This window comes from Cervus canadensis, chromosome 3 (genome assembly GCF_019320065.1).
Source record: "Cervus canadensis isolate Bull #8, Minnesota chromosome 3, ASM1932006v1, whole genome shotgun sequence".
Taxonomy (NCBI): Eukaryota; Metazoa; Chordata; class Mammalia; order Artiodactyla; family Cervidae; genus Cervus; species Cervus canadensis.
Window position 1 is genome coordinate 7929927 of NC_057388.1, and position 25462 is coordinate 7955388.

At 41.5% G+C, this 25462-nt stretch overlaps 1 long non-coding RNA gene across 1 annotated transcript; it reads left to right on the forward strand.

Annotated features, from left to right (window-relative positions):
• The first annotated feature begins 9969 nt into the window (after positions 1–9969).
• On the forward strand, positions 9970–24962 carry LOC122438075. The gene is made up of 3 exons (XR_006268442.1): positions 9970–9980; positions 23924–23932; positions 24848–24962. It is a non-coding gene; the product is annotated as an uncharacterized LOC122438075 (long non-coding RNA).
• The last annotated feature ends 500 nt before the right edge of the window (positions 24963–25462 follow it).

The window sequence follows — 25462 nt, forward strand, 5'->3', positions numbered from 1 at the left end:
AGGTAGAGGAAGCTGATGCCTGGAAATGCAGGCCTGACATAGCTTGCCTTTTTTTCTTATTTCTCTGTTACGTGGAAAATTTTTTCTGGCTCTCACCTTCCCTCTTTGAACTGGGTTTATGTGGTTAGACTTATCTGTCTTTTTACCTGGCAGAAAATGAATGAGAAACACTCCATTTTGAGTGTCTCAAAAAGTGATGCCATAGAGAATCAGAGGAATATACTATGATCATTTTTAGACACTTCATACTTTTAAAAATGTTAACCGAGATGAAAAGCAGAGTTGGGAAGGGGCCTCAGGGAAGCTATTCTTGTCTCATTTTACAAACAAAGAAACTGAGGCCCATCTGGAAACAGCTATGAGCCCAAGGCTCCTGGAGAACTACCCCATTGCCTTCCCTCTTAATTCTGCTGAGGGAAATCTTGCACCATGGTAGGGACTAGAATCATATTAAATAATTGTCTCCATGTGATGTCTTTGATATTGAATAGAGTTAAAACGAAGCACAGTGCCACCATCTTTTCAACCCTGCCCCACACTGGCAATCTACCAACTAGGCCAAAAATTAACTTCTCAAAGTCATTTTGAAGCATGGAATATTATATCATAATAAAAATGTCAGTTGGATGTTAAAAATAAGTGCTTTGGAAAAAAAGTATTTTCAAATACCTGGCTTGATTGCTTTGGATTTAAACTGAGAGGCAAGCAACTGAATAGTCTCTTCTTGTGACTTGATTCAAAAGAAGCGGGACCTTCTTTTAGCACTAATGGGTCTGTTAACCTTGGGTTGAGACTGGGAGGGTTTCCCAGGTTGCTCAGTAGTAAAGAATCAGCCTGACAATGCAGGAGACGTGACTTCAATCCTTGATCCAGGTAGATCCCCTGGAGAAGGAAATGGAAACTCACTCCAGTATTCTTGTCTGGAAAACTCCATGGACAGAGGAGCCTGGAGGGCTACAGTCCATGAGGGTCACAGAGAGTCAGACACAACTTAGCAACTAAACAGCAACGACAACCAGATGGGGAACTTCAGCAGGGCTCATCTCCTTCACATCATTCTCCTCCACCAACAGCTTCCCCTCTCCAGGTCAGCTTTAAATTATTTCTGAACATTGATGGGAATTGTTTGTCGAAGAACAAAAGGTCCAGCTATATCCATTTATGTAATACAAGCTTTAAGGAAAGAGACAGTCTATTCCAATCATATTTGGTATGTGGTATATTTCGCCTCCAGAAAGGCATTTTAAAAATCCTGGTTATCTCAGACAAAATTGCCTCAGTCTGCAGTAGGTCAGTTAGGAATTTCCATGTCCCCTGAAGACCCTAACACCACTGATCTATTTCCTACATATTTCCACCACAGCCCTATTTCTGAAATCTTTCTAGAGGGGGCAGATAAGTGAGATCCTTCCTCTGGAGTTCAGTTTCACACCAGAGAAAGATAGATATCTTCCTGCTGTTATTATTATTATTGTCAACAGGGAAAGTGCAAAGACTGCGGGTATAACAGCATTTAACAAGCAAGCGGTCCACGGCCACCATACGTGACTCCTCAGCAATTTCTGTCCGCTCGTGACAGAGAGTTGGTCATCGACAAAGTCACAGTATTATGGGAGCTCAGCACCCACACTTCTGGTTTGCAGTAGAAACAATGGCATAGAAAACACAATGGTTTTTAGAGACTAAAACCCATATGTCAGAATTCTGCATTAAGCTTTCCTCAGGCTCTTTTTGGACCCTAACTACAACAGAGAGATGTAATGCAAGGTGCCCAGTACCTGTGGCTGTCTGTGACCTGGCAGATGTCCTTAAGGGAGACTTTGTGCCCTTGAAATATTTGCCCTGATTTATTTATTAAATTGTTTTTTTAAAAACAATTCTATCTACTATGATTAACACTGCTAGAATTACTAGAAAGACAGTTGTCATCCCAGTACTGTTCTTCTCCGCCAGGCTTGGGTTAGGGCTTCAGAATGAACCTCAATACTTGTTAAAGGCAGAGCTGCAATCCAGGTGATTTCTGTCTAGGGAGATTTTTCATCTTTATATCTTATTTCTCTAGTAACCCCTTAGCATTTTTCATCCCTGAATGGCCAATGGCAACCTCACTGTAGCATCTGATCAGTGTCTGACCTCTCTAAACACTTCCTCTCACACATGTCAACACACCTCCTTGGCTAAAACTCTATTATCTTCCCAGATCATCTATCTTAACAAAACTTTAGCATGCTGTGTTCCTTTTCTTCAAGATCTTGTAGGAAACCATTAAGAGCTCTAAAACACCAGCACATAATAAGGTTACATGGGCAATAATGTAAGCCCTTAAGAGTAGTTGCTTTAGAGTCAAACCATGATACTTAAAACACTGCATTGTAAATATAAATGGCCCAAAGAAAAGCTACTATTATGTACTGTTATTCACCAACAGCAGCAGCAGCAACTATTAATGGCATGATGATCACTCTCCCCAATATTATAAGTTTTCTTCAGACTTTCAATGATTTTATCCATTAAAGTATATGTGTGCTAAGTAGATTCAGAAGTGTCCAACTCTTTGCGACCCCATGGACTGTAGTCCACCAGGCTCCTCTGCTCATGAGATTCTCCATGTAAGAATACTGGAGTGGGTTGCCATGCCCTCCTCCTGGGATTTTCCTGACCCAAAGATCTCTTGGGTATTAAGGGATGTAAGATCTCTTACATCTCCTGCATTGGTAGGCGGGTTGTTTACCATGAGTGCTACTTGGGAAGCCCCATCCATTAAAGTAACAAATGTGAAAGTTTCTGCCTACTAGCTGGCCAACTGGGGCATGGTCTTGCTGAGATGTTTTCGATCCTTCTAATTCTTCTGTTCTGCACTGACGGCACCCAGCCCTGATCAGCGGCAGGGCTCGGACAGCACACAGCAGAGAACGAAATGGCCAGGAAGGGTGGGCTCAAATGTAGCCACTCCAAGTCCCCTCACTTCCTCCCCTCTCAGGAGCCACGTGGCCGGTGCAGCCCTGAAGTCCTCGCGTTCCAAAGGTGAGGTTCATGAAGCATCTTTAAGCTCAGTGTAGGATGAACAGATAAGAAGACAAGGATATTCCTTCCTCTAATTTAAGCCCAGCAGTCTTAATATTCCCCTTGACAGGGTTTAAGACAAATGAAGAATCCTTTGTAATGCGTATGGAAGAAATAGGCAAATTCACACCCTTCCCTTAATCCTCAAGAGAGGCACAGGAATTGGCATCTCCTGAACCACTTGTAAATGAGACTAATGCAGTGGTGATAACATTCCAGAGTGGGCCACGGAGCCCCGCTGGTTCAATGGAGGGCGGGCCTTTCCTATCTCTGGTGACCTTAGTCTGTCTGTAAGGATGTAGCAGTGAGCGATGTGCCCAGCACTAATGCCTTCTCGACTTTGGCTATCACGTTGTGCTGGCTCTAAAACAGAACATATTTCTCAAGTGAGTTAATGCCCACTTACAACTTTGTTGTAATGTGTAATTATCATAAATTACATTTAATTGTTTAATTACTAGACCAAAGGATAGATAAAGACTTGTTGCAAGCAAAATGTAAGACCAATGTAGAAAGACATATGCATCGTACATGCATATGTACTGTGCATGTTTGTCCATGCCTAAAAGTATTTCATACGAACATTTATGTGTAAATCTATACTTGCAGAGGCTTTAGACATATCCAGTGGTCACGAGTCCGATCATCATACATGTAGACTGCAGGAGAGATGCAGCATTGAGGAAGAAATGGTTCGGTTGGCCCAAGGGGTGAATTCTCAGTGCACAGTTTGCTTTAGTAACAGTGTTGCTGAGGACTATTACTGTAGACACTGCAGAGAAGGGCTGATTCTGTCCTTTTGCTCTCCTCTTTGAGAAAATAATTCACACTGCACTGAAAGCCTATAGTGATTGGGTTGCATGCGTGTATTCTCAGTTGCTTCAGTCCTGTCTGACTCTTTGTGACCCTATGAACTGTAGCCTGTCAGGCTCCTCTGCTCATGAGATTTTCCCAGTGAGAATACTGGTGCAGGTTGCCACACCATCCTCCAGGGGAATCTTCCCAACCGGGGGACTGAACCCACATCTCCTGTGTCTCCTGCATTGTAGGCAGATATTCTACCACTGAGCCACCAGGGAAACAGGGCACCAATTCAAGAGAGAGAGAAGGTGTGCCAACTGAATATGATCTCTTAGCTGGAGTCTTACCCAGAAGAAGGAATATTCACTTAAAAATTCTCTGTGATTTGTGCTGAGCAGTACCTACAAGTCTGAAAGAATGTTGACCTCTTTCTTTCACAAGAGGAAAAGATGAGGAGATCTGAGAAATTCAAAGCAATTCTAGGTTGTGCTCTTCTCACAACCAAATGTTTTCAGAGACGCTGTTCCTTGTCAGTCATTTCTCAAACACATTCACTGAGGCCACTGGGAAGTTATTTTCCGCTTATAGCACCTAATAGTAAGAGTGATAACTCCTGTTAACCGAGCACTTACTATGTGCCAGGTGTGAAGCTAAGTGTTTTACCAGTGTTTATCTATGTATTTATTTCTTACAATGATCCTACTAGGTGTATCCTACTTCTATCTGCATTTTATAGATGAGGAAATTAAGACTTGGAGAGCATAAGTAATGAGCCCATCACCACACAACCAGCAAGTGGCAGAAGCAGACCCTGAACCCAGGCAGTCAGGCCCCAGATCCCATCACTTTAACCAACCACTTATATACTAGTACATCTTTTACTGGTTTGGGGCTGATGCTGAAGTTTTCGAAAACTCATAGTTAGAAAAACTGGATTGGTTCTCACCAATTTTGAGTGTCCTCCTTTGCCAATGGGAAGTCTTGGAAAATATTTACCAAGAAAATGAAAACAAAAGCAGCAGAGGTTCTGGTGAACCAATGTCTCACTGTGACTCAATCCTTAGGAACAAGTCAAAACTCCTATATTCGCCTACTTGGCACTAACTACTGTAGCAGAAGTGGGAGGTTTAGTGGAGGTTGACTGTGGGATAACTGTGTTTAGCAGTTCCCACTGCTGGGGTTCATTAACCACAGAGTAGATGAATGATGTCAAAGAAATGGTTAAGTCATCCAGGGAAGAACAGGCTAATGACACTAGTCTCATCACATCCCCAAGCCGAAAGGTAAATTACATATTCCCCTCAGAGGATGCTTTTAGTGCTGCCACAAAACTATTTGAGTTGTTAGAAAAAAAATAGGTGAATCTTTATATTTTTCTTGGCTGCTTAGTACTATCATATGTGTATTCCATATTCTTAGAAAAGTCTTTAGATGTCATGAAGTCCACAAGAGGATTTTACAATAATCATCTTGTACAAATTCCTCTCTAATTGCCTTCCAAATGTATGAGGTGCTCTACTCATTTGACAACTGGATCAATTCCTGGATCAGGGATCAAACTTGTGTCTTCTGCATTGGCAGGCAGATTCTTTACAACTAAACCACCAGGAAAGCCCTATTTGATTTTATTTTATCAGTCATCACAATGATCTTGAAAGGCCGAACAGTTATTTCTATCTTCCAGGGACATTTTCAGATAAGTCAAGGATTTTGCTAAAGGACACACAGCTTATGAGGTGCAGAGTCAGATTTTGACCCATTAAGTATGTAACTCTAAAACTCAAAGTCCTTCCTCTCCACCTTTATGTCTAGATCAGTGATAACAAATGAGTTCTCAGAAAGAAGGCAATTCCCATGCTTGTATCATTCTGATAACCCCCTTTGCACTATTAGTGGTTGGTTTTCACTTTAAGATTTAGTTTTTCTTTTTAGTATGTAAATTAGTACACAGTGCACTTCTACACAGGTAAATATTGTAGGAATGTTAAAGGGAATGGCAGGGGTTCATCACTTTGAAAGGGGTGATGGAGGAAAGCAGAGTATTCTCTTTTATTGAATCAACATCTAAGAAGTGAATACACAGATTAAGTAAAAAGTCAGCTCATTAAAACGCTTTCTCCTTCAGGAAATAATTTTCTTCTAAATAAATTCAGCACATTAAAAATATTAGAGAATAAGAAAAATGTCAAACCCTATCACAAAATTTTAAGTTTGATTATGTCAGTGAATAGATTAAATGGCAGCAGAGGAGAAAGAAACATAATCCATAAAGGAAGTGACAAAGGTTAAAGCAGTCAACAGTAATTAAATGACCAAAAGCTGAGTGGAAATTGATCTGTGTTAGCTGGAGGCCATTCCTGTCTTTTAGAATGTTATGCATCAGGAAAGAGAGAAAAGGAAGGCTTTCGCTATTTTGATATAGAAATATGTCAGTTCTGAGCCAAGGTCACTAAATCAAGACAGCAGTAGATTTTGAGTAAACATTCTAATATTCCAGACCTGCTGGCAGGTACTGAAATAGGTAAGATCCTTTAATAAGGCTGTGTGGGGCTGAGTTACAAGAGCTGCGTTGGTTTGCGGCTGTTTACCCTTGTGGAAGCTAAAGGCAGATGACTCAGTCCAATGCAGATACAGGCGACAGCAGCAGCTCGCGTTTTTAGCTGACCTGGCATCTGATGGACAGTCCTCTGTCCCCAGGGAAATATCTGCTCAACAGGGAATCAGATGACAGCAGCAGGCTGGAGGAACTTGCCCTCCACCTCACATTCTGCTATGGTGTTGCCGCTAGATGTTAAACTTTATCTAACATATCTAATAGGACACGAAACTGCATGATGCTTTTCATTTTTAATATGAATGTGCATGTTAGTTGCTCAGTTGTGTTCAACTCTTTACAACCCCATGAACTGCAGTCCACCAGGTTCCTCTGTTCATGTGACTTCCCAGGCAAGAATACTGGAGTGGGTTGCCATGCCGTCCTCGAGGGGATCTTCCCAACCCAGGGATTGAACCCGGGTCTCCCATACTGCATGCAGATTCTTTACCATCTGATATCCCAGGGAAACCTTATTATGAATGCTAACATTACAGATGATCAATCATTATTATTAATGATGATGACTACCATTTATTCAGTGCCTTCTATGTTCTCTAGTCTACTCTGCCCTAGTTCTTTTATGTAGATATTGCTGTCTCTAGAACTCTGGAAGGTTCAGTTCAGTTCAGTTCAGTCACTCAGTCGTGTCTGACTCTTTGCGACCCCATGAACCACAGTACGCCACGCCTCCCTGTCCATCGCCAGCTCTGAGTTTACCCAAACCCACGTCCATTGAGTCCGTGATGCCATCCAGCCATCTCATCCTCTTTGTCTCCTTCTCCTCCTGCCTTCAATCTTTCCCAGCATCAGGGTCTTTTCTAATGAGTCAGCTCTTCCCATTAGGTGGCCAAAGTATTGGAGTCTCAGCTTCAACATCAGTCCTTCCAATGAACACCAAGGACTGATCTCCTTTAGGATGGACTGGTTGGATCTCCTTGCAGTCCACAGGACTCTCAAGAATCTTCTCCAACACCACTGTGCAAAGCATCAATTCTTTGGCGCTCAGCTTTCTTTATAGTCCAACTCTCACACCCATACATAACTACTGGAAAAACCACAGCCTTGACTAGACAGACCTTTGTTGGCAAAGTAATGTCTCTATTTTTTAATATGCTGTCTAGGTTGGTCATAACTTTCCTTCCAAGGAGTAAGCGTCTTTTAATTTCATGGCTGCAGTCACCATCTGCAGTAATTTTGGAGCCCCCCAAAATAAAGGCAGCCATTGTTTCCACTGTTTCCCCATCTATTTGCCATAAAGTGATGGAACAAGATGCCATGATCTTAGTTTTCTGAATGTTGAGCTTTAAGTCAACTTTTTCACTCTCCTCTTTCACTTCCATCAAGAGGCTCTTTAGTTCTTCTTCACTCAGGAAGGTAAGTATTACTATTATCACTTTCTATGTAAGGAAACTGAGGCTCAGAGGGAATAAGTGACTTGCTGAAAATGAAGGCTGAGATAGTAAATCAGTGTAGGCTCCTCTCTACTTTTTACATTTTACAACATGGCTGCTGATTCACTCCCAGGAATCCAGATTAGAAAGGGCAGACTTTAATAAAATCCTTCCTATCACCCAGAGGCACGTTATAGAGTAGAATTAATGCACATTTTTAGAGTGGTAAGTAAATATGATTAAGGCCGCTGCCATATAGCATGGTTGAATCAATAACAACAACAACAACAAATAGAAATTGATTCACCATCATATTTGGGTCATATTCTCTATCAAGTTATGTAAAAGGCAGTCTCTTCAGCAAATAGTGCTGGGAAAGCTGGATACCCACATGTAAAACAATGAAGTTAGAACATTCCCTCATACCATACACAAAAATAAACTCAAAATGACTTAAAGACTTAAATATAAGACATGACACCATAAAGCTAGGGAACATAGGCAAAACATATGTTCTCACAGAAAAGAACATAGGCAAAACATTCTCTGACATAAATTGTACCCATGTTTTCTTGGGTCAGTTTCCCAAGACAAAAGAAATAAAAGCAAAAATAAACAAATGGAACCTAATCAAACTTATAAGCTTTTGCACAGCAAAGGAAACCATAAACAAAATGAAAAAACAACCTACCAAATGGGCAAAAATATTTGAAAATGATGCAAGCAACAAGGGTGTAATTTCCAAAATACATAAACAAACAACCTATATAGCTCAATATCATAAAAACAAACACCCCAGTCAAAAAATAAGCATAAGACCTAAATAGACACTTCTCCAAAGAAGACATACAGATGGTCAATAGGCACATGAAAAGATGTTCCACATTGCTAATTATTAGAAAAACATAGATCAAAACTATAATAAGGTACCACCTCACACAAGTCAGAATGGCCCAGTCAAGATGACCACAATAAAAAGCCTGCAAATAACAAATGTTGGAGAGGGTGTGAAAAAAAGGGAATCCTCCTACATTATTGGTGGGAATGTAAATTGGTGCAGTGTGGAGGTTCCTTTAAAAGCTAAAATTAAAAAGTTACCATATGATCCAGTAATCCCACTCATGGGCATATATTCAGAAAAGACGAAAAGCCTAATTTGAAAAGATACATGCACCCCAATGTTCATAGCAATACTATTCACAACGGCCAAGACGTTGAAGCAACCAAAATGTCCATCAACAGATGAGTGGATAAAGACATTGTGGTGTACATATCTATATCTATATACACAATGGAATATTACTCAGACATTAAAAATAATGCCATTTGAAGCAACATGGATGCAAGTAGAGATTATCATACTAAGGGAAATAAGACAGAAAGACAGAGAACGACAAATGTCGTATATCACTTACATGTGAAATCTGAAACATACGATACAAATCAACTTATTTACAAAACAGAAAAAGACTCATAGACATAGAAAACAAATTTATGGGTATCAAAGGGGAGAAGGTGGGGGGAAGGATAAATTAGGAGTTTGAGATTAATAGATATATATGACTTTGTATAAAATAGATAAACAACAAGGTCCTATTGTATAGCACAGAGAACTATATTCAATACCTTGTAACAACCTATAATGGAAAAAGTTCTGATAACTGAATTTCTTCGCATACACTGGAAACTAACACAACATTGTAAACCTATACTTTAAATAAACACTTAAGCGCTTTCAATAGGCAACACATAATGGTTTCTAAATAAGTTAATCTTATATTTTATTTGCTCTCATTGATTGTAACTCTCTATTGTCACCAAGATAAGAATTTCCTTATCTCAGAAGACCTGAGACTTTTTAGGTGTGTTTTCAGGTACTACTTCAAGAGAGAGATAAAGGGTTTGTTGTTACTATTACTAAAACTCTATTCAACGTTTAGTATCGCAGAGTGTGTAAATGAACTTCTTATTAAAGATTTAGAAACAATGAGTGAAGGTTAATTTATATCATGTGTGTATTTAACGCTCTGAGATTGTAGAATAACAGTAAACAAATTAGCGAAAGCAGGGGCAGAGAAGAAAGAAGACCCTTTCTTTTTACTCCCCACATGCAGTCAAGGGAATATACTGTAATATTCCCATGACCTAGAACTTACCGTGAGTGGGGAGGGCAGTAGTATGACACGGGCATGATATAATTTTACCATGAGTTTTTTCAAGGCTGGGACTGTCCAGTATTACAGGTGCTCAAAGCTCTTATTAATCAAGGCTCATTCCTTTCTCACCCCCAATATTTGCGCCACACCACCCTCATGGTTGGGCTTGCCAAGTGGCGCTAGTGGTAAGGAACATGTCTGCCAATGCAAGAGACGTAAGAGACACAGGTTCAATCCCTGGGTTGGGAAGATCCCCTAGAGAAGGACATGGCAACCCACTCCAGTATTCTTGCCTTGGAAATCCCATGGACAGAGGAGCCTGATAGGCTACCGTCCATGGGGTTGCAGAATCAGACACAACTGAAATGACAGCACAACCTCATGGTAAACTGTCAACCAAGGCCACCATTAATTAGTATTATCGAGGGAACCAGGCATCTTCACCTTCCCCCCCTGCCCACATCCCACCTGTGACTCGCCGAAGAATACCAGTGCAGGTGTGAGGCTCCTGCAAGCAGGTTTGTGATGCACAGGCAGTAACGCACGTGAGCAAAGGCGAGTGCACGCTCCCCCCTCCCCCGACTGCGGACTGCTCTGGAAAGGCACTTGTGCGATCCGTCTCTCTGGAGAGCAGTGGTGATCTGAAGCAATGCTTCCTCCTCTTAAAAGAACACTTTTTATTCACAGTGGAATACTCTTGAATTTTGCAGATCGTCAAACACACACAAAAAGTTTTTTTTTTAATAGTTGAGGAAATAAGCCTAAAGAAGATGTGTACCTAATCCTATTAGCTGACTTAATATAGAATTATTAAAAGCCTTGATATACAGGATTTAACACAATCTTTCTAGCAGGGTGTGATGTAATCTGTTTTTGTTCCTCAGCTAGCAGATGGCTTACCTTTAAGTAATTTCCAATATGTTAAGAGATCAAAAGCCAGCCTCTCGCCACCGAGGCAGTAATCGTTCTTCTCTGCTGGGGGTTGCTGGGTCCTGTGGTAGGGATATGCAAAGGCTTCTGGCATTTCCAAAGATAGAAAGGCGACATTTCTTCAGACTTTGAAGTTAATAATCCTTCAGAAGTCAAAAAACTGAGGGATTTTTCAAAACCCTTTTAATGTTCTATATGCCATGTGAGAAAGTAAATATCTGTAAGAAATCACGGAGGGCTGGTGCAGAGCTTGGAGGAGCGCTCAGCAACCTCCCATGTCACAGACTGGCAGGATCTCTTGCCGCTGAGGGTATGAATAGGTTGTGCCTCCATTAAGTAGAGCTCTTTGGAGTGTGCAGGTCTTGTGTTGAATGTTTTGACAATGATGCTAGGAATAAACATGGAGTGTGTTGCCTGTGTTGTCGCTGTGAACCCAAGCAGTGGCATCATGACAGGCCCATCGCCACTGTCAAGATAAAACTCTTTCTTCTTTTTTTTTCTTTTATTTATTTATTTTTTATTTTTTTTTTTCATTTATTTTTATTAGTTGGAGGCTAATTACTTTACAATATTGTAGTGGTTTTTGCCATACATTGACATGAATCAGCCATGGATTTACATGTGTTCCCCATGATAAAACTCTAAGAAGAGGGTGCTTCCTCACTCATGGTCTAAGTTGTTGAAAACTATCTATTGGTGAGATGATGGAGTATACTTGCATTCAAGATTCTGTTTGATCTTTACTACTAGAGAGAAAAAATGTTTTATATCTCAATTGTTTAATACGCTCCTAATGCACCCAGAACCTACAGTCACTCTTTGTAAGATACAATTCAGATTTTTTGACGTGCTGAGTGATAGAACCCTGCTGAATTTTGAATTCAGACAAACCTTAGTGTCTCAAGATTTGATACCACCTTTGCTTAAGGCTCTTGCTTTTGAAGAAGAGAGGTTTCATTTTATTCCTTGGACCAGTTATTTTCAGGCTACTTAAAATAAGGGAAGAGTCTCAGTAGGAAAATATATTCCTAGGTCTACAAGAGACCGAGGGTCACTCTGGCCCTTAGAGTTAAAACGAATTGTTCTAACATAAACGGCAGGCACCTCTACTATCACCCCTATATTTTCACTGTTTGGGCACTCGCATTTGATGCCTAGAGTGTTAGCAGGCAATGGATGGAGAATTGAGCTCCTAATAGCCATCAAGAGAAATAGAAGGAGAAAATAAGAAATAGAACTCCAGAGGCAAATGCATGAAATTCAGGCAGCAATTTTCATTTGGAAGGGAAGTATGGGCAAATGGCCTGGGACAAAAAAAATTATGAGATGAGAATTTGAAATATCATAATAACATACCACCCTAACACAGAAAATCATGCATGAATAGAATAGCAATTTTCCCACAACAGATTCACCAACTGTTTGGAGCTTGACGTAATATCTGCTCTCTGTTTTAACCAAGTGCCAACAATGAGCAAAGTCCTCAAAAGATCCTATCCCAACTTTCCTACAAGGTACTTTCCTTTACAGATTTTTCTGTTAATTTTGTTGTTTTTGTTCAGTCATTTCTGACTCTTCGCAACCCCGTGGACAGTCTTCCCTGTTCTTCACTATCTCCCGGAGTTTGGTCAAACTCATGTCCCTAGTGGCTCAGATGATAAAGAACCTGCCTGCAATGTGGGAGACCTGGGTTCAGTTCCTGGGTTGGGAAGCTCCCCTGGAGGAGGGCATGGCAGCCACTCCAGTGTTCTTGCCTGGAGAATCCCATGGACAGAGGAGCCTGGTGGGCTGCAGTCCACGGGGCGGCAAAGAGTCAGACACGACTGAGTGACTAAGCAGCAGCGGCATGTACACGGATTCGGTGATGTCATCCAAGCATCCCATCCTCTGCCGTCCCCTCCTTTCCCTCAGTCTTTCCCAGCATCGGGGACTTTTCCCCTGTGTTGGCTCTTCGCATCAGGTAGCCAAATTATTGGAGCTTCAACTTCAGCATCAATCCTTCCAAAGAATATTGAGGGTTGATTTCCTTTACGATTGACTGGTTTGATCTCCTTGCAGTCTAAGGGACTCTCAAGAGTTTTCTCCAGCGCCATAGTTTGAAAGCATCAATTCTTTGACGCTCAGCCTTCTTTATAGTCCAACTCTCAACATCCATACATGACTACTGGGAAAACTATAGCTTTGACTATATGGAATTTAGTCCGCAAAGTGATGTCACCGCTTTTCAATATGTTGTCTAGGTTCGTGATAGCTTTTCTTCCAAGAAGCAAGTGTCTTTTAATTTCATGGCTGCAGTCACCATCTGCAGTGATTTTGGAGCCCAAGAAAATAAAGTCTGTCACTGCTTCCATTTTATTTTCCGTGTTACTTTAAGTAGCCTGTTATAACTGTTGCAAGGAATGAAATGAAACCTCTCCATATCAAAGGCAAGAGCTGGTAAGAGCTGGGTGAATGATTTATAATGATTCTCACTCAAATCTTCCTGGTTGTGCACTGAGTTCATTCCATCTTTCCAAACCGATTTCAACACAACTGTTTTCCATTCTCCCTGGAGTCTCTTTTCTTATCCTTGAAACACCATTGTTATGTCTCTGGTTTCTTCCCTCCAGGATGAAAGGACCCATGGTTTCTTTAACCTGGCTTTCTGTGAGGCCTCTTGTTTCCTCATGGGTCTCCTCTGGGTTTGCTACCCTCTGCATTGTGAAGAAGGGAACAGGATGTGGTAATTCAGTTAGAAGGCTGAGACTGGCAGGCCACGGGTTTGTTCTTTCTTCAGTCATGTAATCAAGACAGCCTGAGTTTGAATGAAATGCCTAAATCCCAATCATGAATGCTGGAGGATTCTGGAAAGAGGTGCAATTTGGGAAGTCAGGGTTTCTGTTTGAATGTTAGTCTATCAGCTTGGATAATAATTTCCCATCTTCTGAGACAAGAGAGGTAAAGCAGGCAACTCTCTTTGAACTGGGTCAGTGAGACTGGGGTAGGAGAGGATGGGTAACAAAAAATTCAAGCACAGAAATGAAACTAGAAAAAAAAAAAGAAAGGAAACTAGAATTATGATTCAATTATTCAACATTGTCCTGAGTGTCATTAAGGAGCAGTGTGATCCACAACATGCTCAACCCCGAGTACTGCTTAAACAAAGAGTTGCTTAGTTCCTCTCCCCACCCCAGAAGAGAGGATTTAAGGCTTAATGTTCCAGGACTTCCTTTTGGAAGAAAGAAATGAGTCAGAGGATGAATGAGAGGACTCTGTTCCTCCTGCCTCCATTCCTCGAAGCCAGAGCCGCTCTGTTAACCCCTGTGTCTATCTTCAGGAAGTCAGCGATTAGCAATAAGGAGTCATGCCAGGCAGCTCAGCCGTCAAGACTTCACCTTCAATACAGGAGACCCGGGTTTGATCCCTGGGGTGAGAAGATCCCCTGAAGGAGGAAATGGCAACCCACTCCAGTATTCTTGCCTGGAAAATCGCATGAACAGAAGAGCTTGGTGGGCTACAGTCCATGGGGTTGCAAAAAGTCGGACACAAGCTGGGCGACTGAGCGCACATACGAGCCAACGCAAAATTATTCATCTCCCTCCTCTGTGGGTAAATGTCCCACATCCCGGCTGTACCTGGATCACTTAACCCAAGGGTCCACAAACAGACACTGCATAATGTCTAACTGATTGTCTAAGTCATGTGCTGTATGATCAGGCATCTAATTCTGAAACACGGTAGAATTTTAGGTCATGAATCAATGTGACGCTTGGTTCATAGAGAAACTGTGATCATTCTCAGAGAGTTTGGATTCCTTGAAAGGAAAAGACCGCTTAAATTAAAAGGCTAGCTCTGTCCCTGGCTTCTCGGAATAACAAATTCTCTCTAAAGCTGGGGTGAAGAGACATATCCTCTCCAAGTGATGTTAGCCTGCAGAGTATTGACAACTGCCAACCTCCTTCCCCAACCACCTCGTATCACAGGCTTGGGAACGGGTTAATTTTCTACACTCTGGACTCAGACTGCGCATTCCTATTCTTCTTTCTTTGCTAAAATTACAGGGAAAAAGCACTACCTGTAGCGAAAGCAGAATCACGGTGCCAGAAAGGACTTTTGGAGGTCAATAAATTCCACTCTCTGCCTTTCTGCGGGATGGTGCCCCTTTTCACCAGGTGAGCGCCCCAGGGATTCTGAGGTAGTACAGGATGAATGCAGGCTATCCATGCCTTCAGTACACAGTCAAATACCCGGCCCAGCAGTGAAGGCACAGCGCTTTCTGTATTCCCACTGTGCCCTGCGTCAAAAAAGACTTTTCACTTCATATATCATTCACCACTTGCTACAGGGATTTCACAAAGCCGGTACATACCCTTTACACAAAGAAAAGCAGAAAAAGAATAGGTCTGGGAAAGGAAAAACCAACAATAACCTAAGGTATGTCTGCCAAGTGTAGTATTATCAATGGGGAAACGAAACAGGCACGATGCAGTTGGGGATGTTAATTACACAAATGGGGCTGCTCATTCCGTTCACATGTTTGAAGAAATCTAGAGAATCTCAAACACGGTTAGACAGTCGCCTTTTCTTACTGGGCTCTAGTGCCATGAGGAGCAAGGCAGAAGATGATGGAAATTGGAAGCTATTTTTCCCCTTGAGAGATCTGGGAAACAGATGCTGAGTTAGTCCCAACCATCTGGCTCACAAAGCCCCAGGGTCCCAGAGGAGGGTGCCACCTGGAGATGAGAGAGATACTGTCAGTGGTGGGTATGCCATCCCAGTGGGTGAAGGGAGAGGCCCTGAAGCACGCAGAAGGAAAGGATACCTTCTCCTGAGTTCCTTAAATATCTGAACCCAGATTTTCCTCCACAAATAAGTGAAAGGACAGCATGTTTCTAGCTAATTGTTCAGGGAGTTTTCTTTTGCCACAAGATGAGTCCTTCTGAGTGTCATGAGTATTTTCTGAGTAATTAGCACTTCTATGAAACAGTAATTGGGATTCCTCCCTTCCCCCCGATTCTGTATTATGTATTATATTCTTCTCGGGCTTCCCAGTAGCTTGATGAGCTGATCTGCATGGAAGAAATTGAGCCACAGTGAGTTAGTCAGAAGAATGAATCAGAGACAGGGTTATTCGTTTCCAAGAAAAATTACGTTAGGAAAACCGACGGAAAGTTCATTTTCATTGTTTTTTCCTCTTGAAAAAAAAAAAGTTTCTTTTTAATTGTTGATTTTCGAAGCTTGCTGAAAAAGGTCCTGAAACTATAAGCCTATGCTTTGATATTCCTGAGTCATCTTAGGCACTAACAATTCATTCCATTCTCTCTACTCACACCCACCCTGTGTCCTTTACCCCAAGCCTTCATGAAGAAATTAGGGGCAGGCTGTTTTGCATGTCTTGGTACTGGACCTAGGAGCACACCAAGTCCGTATCCACTGACCTATAGACAGAGCGCGGGGTGAGCTTTCAAGTTACTAAAATCCAGGTGCTGAATATACAGGGTCCCAGGACATGCCACCCTTAGCCCTGTCCTTAGCCCGGCAGGCCCAGACATCACACCGCACACAGAGCGCCCAGGTGATTGTACATAACTGCCATTTCCTCATCAGGTCCTGCCTCTTTCTTGACTCCTTGCTTTCCTGATCCCTACCTTGTTCATCATTTCCCTGGTTTCCCACATCTTTCCTGATACTGAGTTTGGGGGCATCTATTCTCACTCCTCTTTCCTGATTACCAGGAGGTAATCCAGAGGTTCTCCTACCCCAGCTCCCAGGGGAGTGAGCCTGACCCACTTCCCTGACTTTGGAATGCCACAGTGCCCAGAGAGCTCTCTCCATTAGATCAGCCCTGTGGGATCCCATTGGCTCTGATCCCACTTGGTCAGAAAATGAGTTGGGGTTTTTCTCACTGAACAGTTAGAAGAATCGAATGGAAACCTCCCAGAGAATTCTGAGTTTAGCTTCCTTTCCTCACACAAGAGGCTGGTCCTGTAAGAATGATAAGAGGCCTAGAAGATCATTAGGGGAGAACCAAGCTCACTATTTCATTCATTTACTCAGTCACTTGTTAATTCAATGAACATTTGTTAAGTTTCCACTATGTGTCAAGCATTGTGCTAGACTTACTAAGATGTTATTAGTCCCCCATGTTTGTGTTGCTCAAGAGGATGTGGGTAACACCTATCCCATATAAACAGGCTTAGTGCCTGTATAGTGTTGCAATTTTATTTGGCTGACCAACAATCTAAGTGTATAACTGTTGCCATGACCCAGATGCCAGCAATATATTGCTCAAAATGTCACAATGACAGGCTGCTTATAAACAGTGTTACGTGTAAATGCTGGTCAGAATGTGTGGTGTCATGACAATGTCCAGTTCTACTTCTCTTTGCGGTTACTTCTAATGATTATTCAGGGATGTGCCTGCTTCACCAGACATCGCTGGAAGAGCCCAGCAGGACTGATGTGTGCCTTTATCATCATTCAGCTTGCGGATTCTTATACTCACTTTGTGTTTGATTGGCTTATCTGCCTCTTGCCTGGAAACTTAGTCGAGAGGAAATCCAAGATCACCAGGTAGTGGAACAGATGTTCAAATCTCTCAGTACAAGTGGCTGGCTTTGTTTTCCTTTGTTTTATTAAAGAAAAAAAAAAGAAAGCAAGACATCGTGGCAACTGGGTAGTTAGTCTATAATAGGACCCACATGTTGGGATCCTTGTACTGAGACTCCTAAGAAGAAACAGAGGCATCACAGGAAGGAATAAAGATCCATGACAAGAGGAGAGTAATACAGTGTGCTCACATAAAAATGGGTTTTGAGTATGTCTGCCTGGTAGCTTGGAAAGGTGACAAATAGTGTAAGGCATCGAAATGAATAGAATTCTAATGATTTCACCGTGGAAACACTACAATGGTTTATTTTCAATGGTACTGCAGGTAGAGACCAACTTAATGGCACTTGTTCATAAAAGCGATGTAGACAGCATAGTTTGGCAAGTGAAGAGAGAAATCCTTTAGATAAAAAAAAATTTATAGGGTTTTTAATGGGTAGCTTCACTCAATCAGCCATTATTCCCTCAGAGGTCTTTAATAACTCTGGTATTTTTAACAAAAAACTTTCCTTAACAGAGATATGGTTACTTTAAAAAGACATTTTAATACTAGCCTGAAAGATAAAGAGAAGCTATTGAAAATCAATTGAAGAGCCATGGGTATGTTGCCTTCCTGTGATTGCTAAAGATTTGGAAGAATTTCTACCTAAATTGTACTAAATTTGTAAAGATTTCCATAATAGTTTTTGGATTCAAACCAGCTTTTGCTCAAAGCATCGAAACAGCATAAAGGGGGTATGCAGTCAAGGGCATAATTAGGACAGTAGTTTTTTAACTTTAGAGAAGAGAATCACTGACTACATTTTCCCTCACATATGTCACCAGGGAAAATGCTGGCTCCTTGGTAGGTGAATGGATAGCTGCCCAACTTCCTGGAATATGAGATGAGAGAAATACCACTGAAACCCAAGTGCCCCACTAGTGGCCTCACCAGTGCTCCCAATCTAGGCCAGTTGAAGTAGAGGTTTGTAATGTGGACCATGTTCTATCATTTGACTTAAGACGAATACATGCATGGCCGGTGGGAATGTAAAGTAGCTCCTTCACTCTGGAAATCTGTTTGGCGGTATCTGTTAGGTGGTGTCAATGGTAAAGAATCCACCTGCCAATGCAGGAGACACAAGAGATGATGGTTCAATACCTGGTCTGGGAAGATTTCCTGGAGGAGGAAAATGGCAATCCACTCCAGAATTCTGGCCTGGAAAATCACATGGGCAGAGGAGCCTGGCAGGCTATAGTCCATGGCGTCACAAAGAGTTGAATATGAGTTAGCGAGTGAACAACAAAAAGAGAAGAAAATATCTCACTTATAATACCATAAAAAGTACAAAACACTTAAGAACATACCTATAAGAGATTTTCAGGACATATCTGGAAACAAGCATGTTTGAGTAAATAAACATATATATATAATGTCCGTAGGTAAGAAAACTGCAGGTCAATAGCTCAGTCGTGCCCGCAGAAACTTGACTGCACATGTGAACCACCCTCCTCGGTCCCCCTCACATGGAAGAGCAACACCAGCTCTGGAGATGAGAGGAGATCAGATTCAACTGTAGAAGAATCTCACATTCAGCAGAGAATTGGAGGCAGAACTGGTAAAATATTAGCATTACCCAACATTCTACGCGATAAGACAGAAAAAGAAAGTGAAATTCTCTGATCTGTATCTGTGTTTTAATGTGTATCATTTTTACCTCATTATGTTTTTTTAAAAAGAATCAAAATATGATACTGCCCAGAAAGGGAAAATGGCTCTAATTTTAGCGGAATGTCATGACCTACTAGATAGCAAGTCAGTCATGAAACTCTAGTGGTTAAAACAGTGTGGCAACATCACAGGAATAAACAGATGGATGGCATCAACAGAGGGTTAAGAAACAAATCCACATAAACTAGAGATTGCATTTAACACATCTTAGTGGGCCATTCATTTATTTATTTTGTCATCAATTTAACTATATTTAAGAAAATAGGAACAAATTATAAGGTGTCAACCATACTACTTCTATTCTTGCTTTGTCCCCAAATATATGGTTGGAAGAATGGATTCAGTTGTAAAAGAAATACGCTAACTGCCACATTGCCTGATTTAATCTAATGTTCATGCTGGCATCAACAAGAAACTTATACTTTTATTCTCTATATTCTAATTTTTCTACATAAAAATTAGACTTAGCTAATAGAAAGATAACAGAAGTTAACCTTGTGACACTTTATTCTCACCAAATTCACAAAAATTGAAAGTCTGACAATAGTAAATATAGGTGATGATATGGGGCAATAACAACCCTCACACACTCCCTGTGGGAGTGTAAATTGATACAATTACTTTGAAATTATCTAGTTACATTAAAAATATGCATATCCTGTGACCCAACAATCCCATTCCTAAGTATATACTATTTTGTACAGGTATGCCAGGAAATATATACAAGAATGTCCATCACAACATTAGTTCCAAATAGAATGTAGGTAGAACTACCTACATTCCTGTCAACAACAGAGAGATAAATGAACTGGAAGATAGCATATAATGGAAGATCATGCGGCAATGAAAGTAAATGAATCTCAGCCATACACAGCTATATCATATCAAGTGATAGAAGCCAGACACAAAAGAACGCATACACTATGAATCCTTCTATGTAAAATTCAAAAACAGGCATTATTACTCTCCAGTGTTTAGAGGTACATAATCTGATAAGTGCGTTTGCAAGCAAAGTTGCTTCAGTTGGTTCCAACTCTTTGTGACCCTGTGGACTGTAGCCCGGCAGGCTTCTCTGCCCATGGGATTCTCCAGACAAGAATCCTGGAGTGGGTTGCCTGACCCAGGGATCGAACCCACCTCTCTTATGTCTCCTGCATTGGCAGGCGGGTTGTTTACCACTAGCACCATCTGGGAAGCCACATAATCAGAAGGCAAAAGTAAGCGAAGGGGTGGTGACTAGAAAAGTCAAGAAAGTGCTAACTTTTGAAGGAAGGAAGGGGATTGGGGCTGGGGAGGAGCACATGGGAGCTTCGGGGGTCCTGGCAATGGTTGGTCCCTTGACCTGGTTCACGGTAAAGACAGGTGACACGTATTAAACACATCTTTAGATGTTAGCACCTTTCCACAGATGTGTTCCGTTTCACTGTTCTTTACATGGTTAAAAAATAAGTCCAACGTTTTGGGTACTTTTTCTTGTGGGGCCAAGAACATCTGCCTCTGGACCATGACTTCCTCACCCTGTGGTTTGGCTTTCCTGAGGCCCAGAACGCCTCCTGATTCAATTCACTGCATGAAGCATACTGTGGTGGGAAATAAAGAACTCGTGGTCCGGAGATGCTCCGAATTTCACATGAAGCCGAGCTAGCTCAGCAGTCTCTATTTTGAATTTATTTCTCCTCATGGGATATATCATGAGTCTGTAACTGACTTTTTAAAAAACTATACTTTTAAAATTAATCCAGACTGTTTTAAAGTATATTTTTGATCTTGTGAAATACTGAGTGCTATCAATTAGCTATTCTGAATGACATCTGTTTGCTTTCATTTAGTAACGTGATATACCTTGTATGTCCACTTTGGGGATTTTTTTTATTCCTGTATTCACCACTATTGCAAAATCAATCAAATGTGAACAAAAGCAAAGGCAACTTGAATGACCCAAAAATTGAGATTTGAGCTGCCAAAACAAGCAGTAAAACAGTTTTTACTAGTTCGAGTGATTGTCAGAAAGATAACAGCTACAAACTTTATTTCAAGTAAATTTCTGAAAGATCTGGAAATGTGATTATTGGAATGTAGAGTGTACAGAACTTTATGTTCCCTGATTATTCACAGATGCAAATTACCATGCTTTGGAAGCATACTAAGATACTGGAAAGATGCTCTGGTTAGTAATATGCTGCCTTTGTTACTTTCGGGTCAGTCTGCTTTTTCTTCCCAAAGGAAGAGCCTTACTGTTTGTATTCTTTCATAGATGGGAAGTGATTGGGTAAGAATAAAATACACCAAAACTGTTAATCATACTTTCTACCAAAAATGGAATTTTTGTAGGGACATAGGTAAAAAGAAGGCACTTCTCTCTTTTGGAATTGTTTTGATTAAAAAATAAGGCACTTCTCTCTTTTGGAATTGTTTTGATTAAAATAATATTTCATAATTGTACTTAATTAAATTAGTATTTAAATTTCATATTAAAATCAAGATAAATGAAATTGATCAGCTATCCCCACTGCATCTCCTTTGCATGGCTTGCTTCATTTTATTCTTCCTGTATCATTTTAAAAGTCATCTCCCTTTGTCTCTCTGAAGTAGGCTTTTCCTATTTTTCTCCTGCAGGGTACCCTTTTCTACTTTGTAACATTTATCACATTTTAAGCATATGTTTATTTGATTGTTTATATTGTCATCTCCGTGTCCCATGGACTCAACTGTCCAACAGGGTACCACAGTGTTTATTTTATTCACCTTACAATCACCTGTGCCGAGAACATTGCCAGTCCTGTAGTCACTCAACTATTTGGTGAATGGATGAATGAATGAGTGAAAAAATAATCAGATTGAAACTACTAGATAAAAACTACTATCTTGTTCTCTTGCATATACTATGAAGTTGGAATCCCAGGCGTGAATTTGTTCTTGCATTATTTTGCTGGACACTGGCTTATAGTACTAAAGGGAGCTCAACACTGGAAATCAACATCGTGGACTTCATCTGGCTGTCGTACAAACCCACTGTGCTAAAGCAGCTTTCACCTTAGGTCCGAGACCCTTTCTCCTCTCCTAGCTCCATCCTCTTACACACTAACACTCAACTCACCACCTCCTTCCTCCCCACAGAGGCAACATGATGAAGATAAATAGGCATTTTACAGACAGGTAAGCTCATGATAACAGATCCCTGTTATTTACACCAGCAAAGCCATTTACCCAGTGTCAGGACCTGCCTGTGCCCACCAGGGTCGGATTCTGCCAGCCCTTGATCTTAAACGGGTAGGGTGCGTTAGGGCTCTGAGAACAACTGCCCCAGACTACTGGGGATCAGATTACAGAATCTCATTAACTCATTCTCCTTGCCTGCTTCAAACCTTTTGTTAGGACAAAGACCTATTATTCCAACCTGCCTGGTATCAAGAGGGCCAGAGGCTGAGAGTTTTGTTTCAACTACTTCTGGTCAGTATGATGTTAAAGTGTAGCCTAAGGAAAAGCAATTAACAATCACGTTCACTGCAAATGTTGCTTATAAAATATAGAATTGTTTCATATATCTCCATGCAACTATTTCTTGTTTGAAACTTCCTAGTTACCTAGTTTAAATCTTGGTTAATTTTGCAATAATCTGTTCAGTTCAGTTCAGTTCAGTCGCTCAGTCATGTGGGGCATCTTTTTATCTTTGCAACCCCATGAACTGCAGCATGCCAGCCCTCCCTGTCCATCACAACTCCCGGAATCCACCCAAACCCATGTCCATTGAGTTGGTGATGCCATCCAACCATCTCATCCTCTGTTGTCCCCTTCTCCTCCTGCCCTCAATCTTTCCCAGCATCAGGGTCTTTACAAATGAGTCAGCTCTCAGCATGAGGTTGCCAAAGTATTAGAATTTCAGCTTCAACATCAGTCCTTCCAATGAACACCCAGGTCTGATCTCCTTTAGGATGGACTGGTTGGATCTCCTTGCAGTCCAAGTATGGCGAAATTAATAAACTCCTAAGCTTTCCCAGTAGCTCAGCAGTAAAGAATCTGCCTGCAATGCAGGAGATGCAGGAGATGAGGGTTTGATCCCTGGGTTGGGAAGATCCCCTGGAAGAGGACATGCAACCCACTCCAGTATTCTTGCCTGCAGAATCCCTTGGACAGAAGCGCCTGGTGGGCTATGGTACACAGGGTCTCAAATAGTCAAACGTGACTGAAGCAACCGAGCATGCACGCAAGGAGATTTTACTATTCTATGTTGCTTTAATTTTTTTTTAAAGTTTGGTTTGGTAACTTATCTGAGGAATGAAAATGGTATGAGCATTATTCAAGGCATGTGTGTTTACTTGGGGTTCATTCAGCACAACAGGCTTAGTTAGCTCAGAGAGTGGGTCAGGATTTTAGTTCTTCAAAGTATGAACCGCAGGAGTACACCGGTCTTCTGCAAGAAAAATCTGCTGTGGACAAGTGAGGATGATTGGAGAAGGGGAAAATGTGTGTCAAGGCCTTGAGGAAGACAGAATGTGGAGGGACTGAGAAATAAAAAGATGCCATGTGCTGAAGGATGAAGTACAGAGAGAAGAGGAGGCAGAAGAGGAGCAAGGCAGGCAGAGGCCAGAGTACGCGAGGCTTTGTAGATTGTATTCAGGACGTTGACCTTGACGCCAACGTGAAGGAAGGAATTCCGATGGCTTTCACCACACTATATGGTAAGAAGGTAACTCAGGTCATGGGAATGGATGAGTCGGCCTGGCAAGAGAACATGCAGTGAAAAAAAAGAAAGAGGGCCTGAAACTGAGCTCGAACAAGCTCCAACATTTAGTGGTTGGAGGAGGAGAACTGGCACAGAAGCTGCACAAGAGCAGCCAGAGAGGCATTTCATAAGGAAAACATGAAATATGGTGGCGGGTGGTGGCAAGGGAAGAGGAGGTTTCGAGATGGAGGAGCGGTCAGTGTGGAGGGGTGGGGATACACCGCTGCGTATCAAACAAGAGGAGGACTGGAAATCGACAGATGGACTTAGCAACGTGATGGTCACACGTAAGTCTATAGAGAGTCATTTTGTTAGATGGCTCTTTGTTAAGATTGATGGAACAAAAGGCCAAAATAAAATGTGTCTTCAGAGGAGTTAGTGGAATGTGAGGAAATGGAGAGAGTGGGTATAGAGTTTTGATGAATTTCATTTGAAGAGAAAAGGCAGGGTTGGTAGGTGAAAAGGAAAGCAACCTTAAATGAGGCTTATTTTCTTATTATTGAGTAGGAGGGGCCAGCAGGTATTTACCATTTAAATATTGACGAGAATAGTCCAGTTGACAGGGAGGGGTTGAAAAAACAGAAACGAAAAGGATTTGTGGGTTATACATCTAAGGATGCATACTGCTGCTGTAGGAGGCTGTTAACTTGGACTCCCCCTGCATCTTTCTTCTTGGTTCTCAGCAGATCCTACAGAGAAAGAGTCCCTCCAATGCCTAAACCACTGATCTGAAGACACGGTCCTGGGTCAGAGCTCCAGACTCTTCACTTGCCCAGGATGAGAAGTGAAAGGAATAAACACTAAGCTCACAAAATTTCAGCACTGCCCAATGGCTGAAAATATTTGCCTTATATTATAGGAAAGGCCTGTGACCATCTCAGACTCCAGGGGTCTCCAGCCTCCTAGATCTAAGGCCTGATGATCTGAGGTGGAGCTGATGTACTCATAATAGAGATAAAGTGCACAATAAGTGTGATGCACTTGAATCATTCTGACACCATCCCCCGGTTCATCTGTGGAAAAATTTTCCTGCACAAAACTAGTCCCTGGTGCCAGAAAGGTTGGGGACCGCGATTAATACTCCGTCTTCAAAGTAAGAGCCCTCAGCTTCAAGGACAACCTACAGTCATGAGCCAATTGCACACACTCTTGAGATTCCATCCCAAACCAGGGTCCTCCCTGCATGCACTTCATGGGTTTTCCCCTCAGGCCTCCCTGTAGCTAGGTTTCCATTAAGTTCAGTATGGCTGTCACTCCCTACAAAAATCTAGTCCCATCTGTTTTATGTTTCTTTCTGGACTTTATAATGCCCTAACTTACTTCTTTGGAGAAAATATTGAAAGCTGAAAGTAGTAGATATAGATTTGTGCTCAGGAAACACACTGTCAGCACAGAGGTATGGCATAATTTTTACCAAAAGTTCAATATTACCTTAATGTGTATTCAGGGAAAAAGCCATAAATATAATGTTCATTCTAAATAGGATCATAAAACAATGGAATA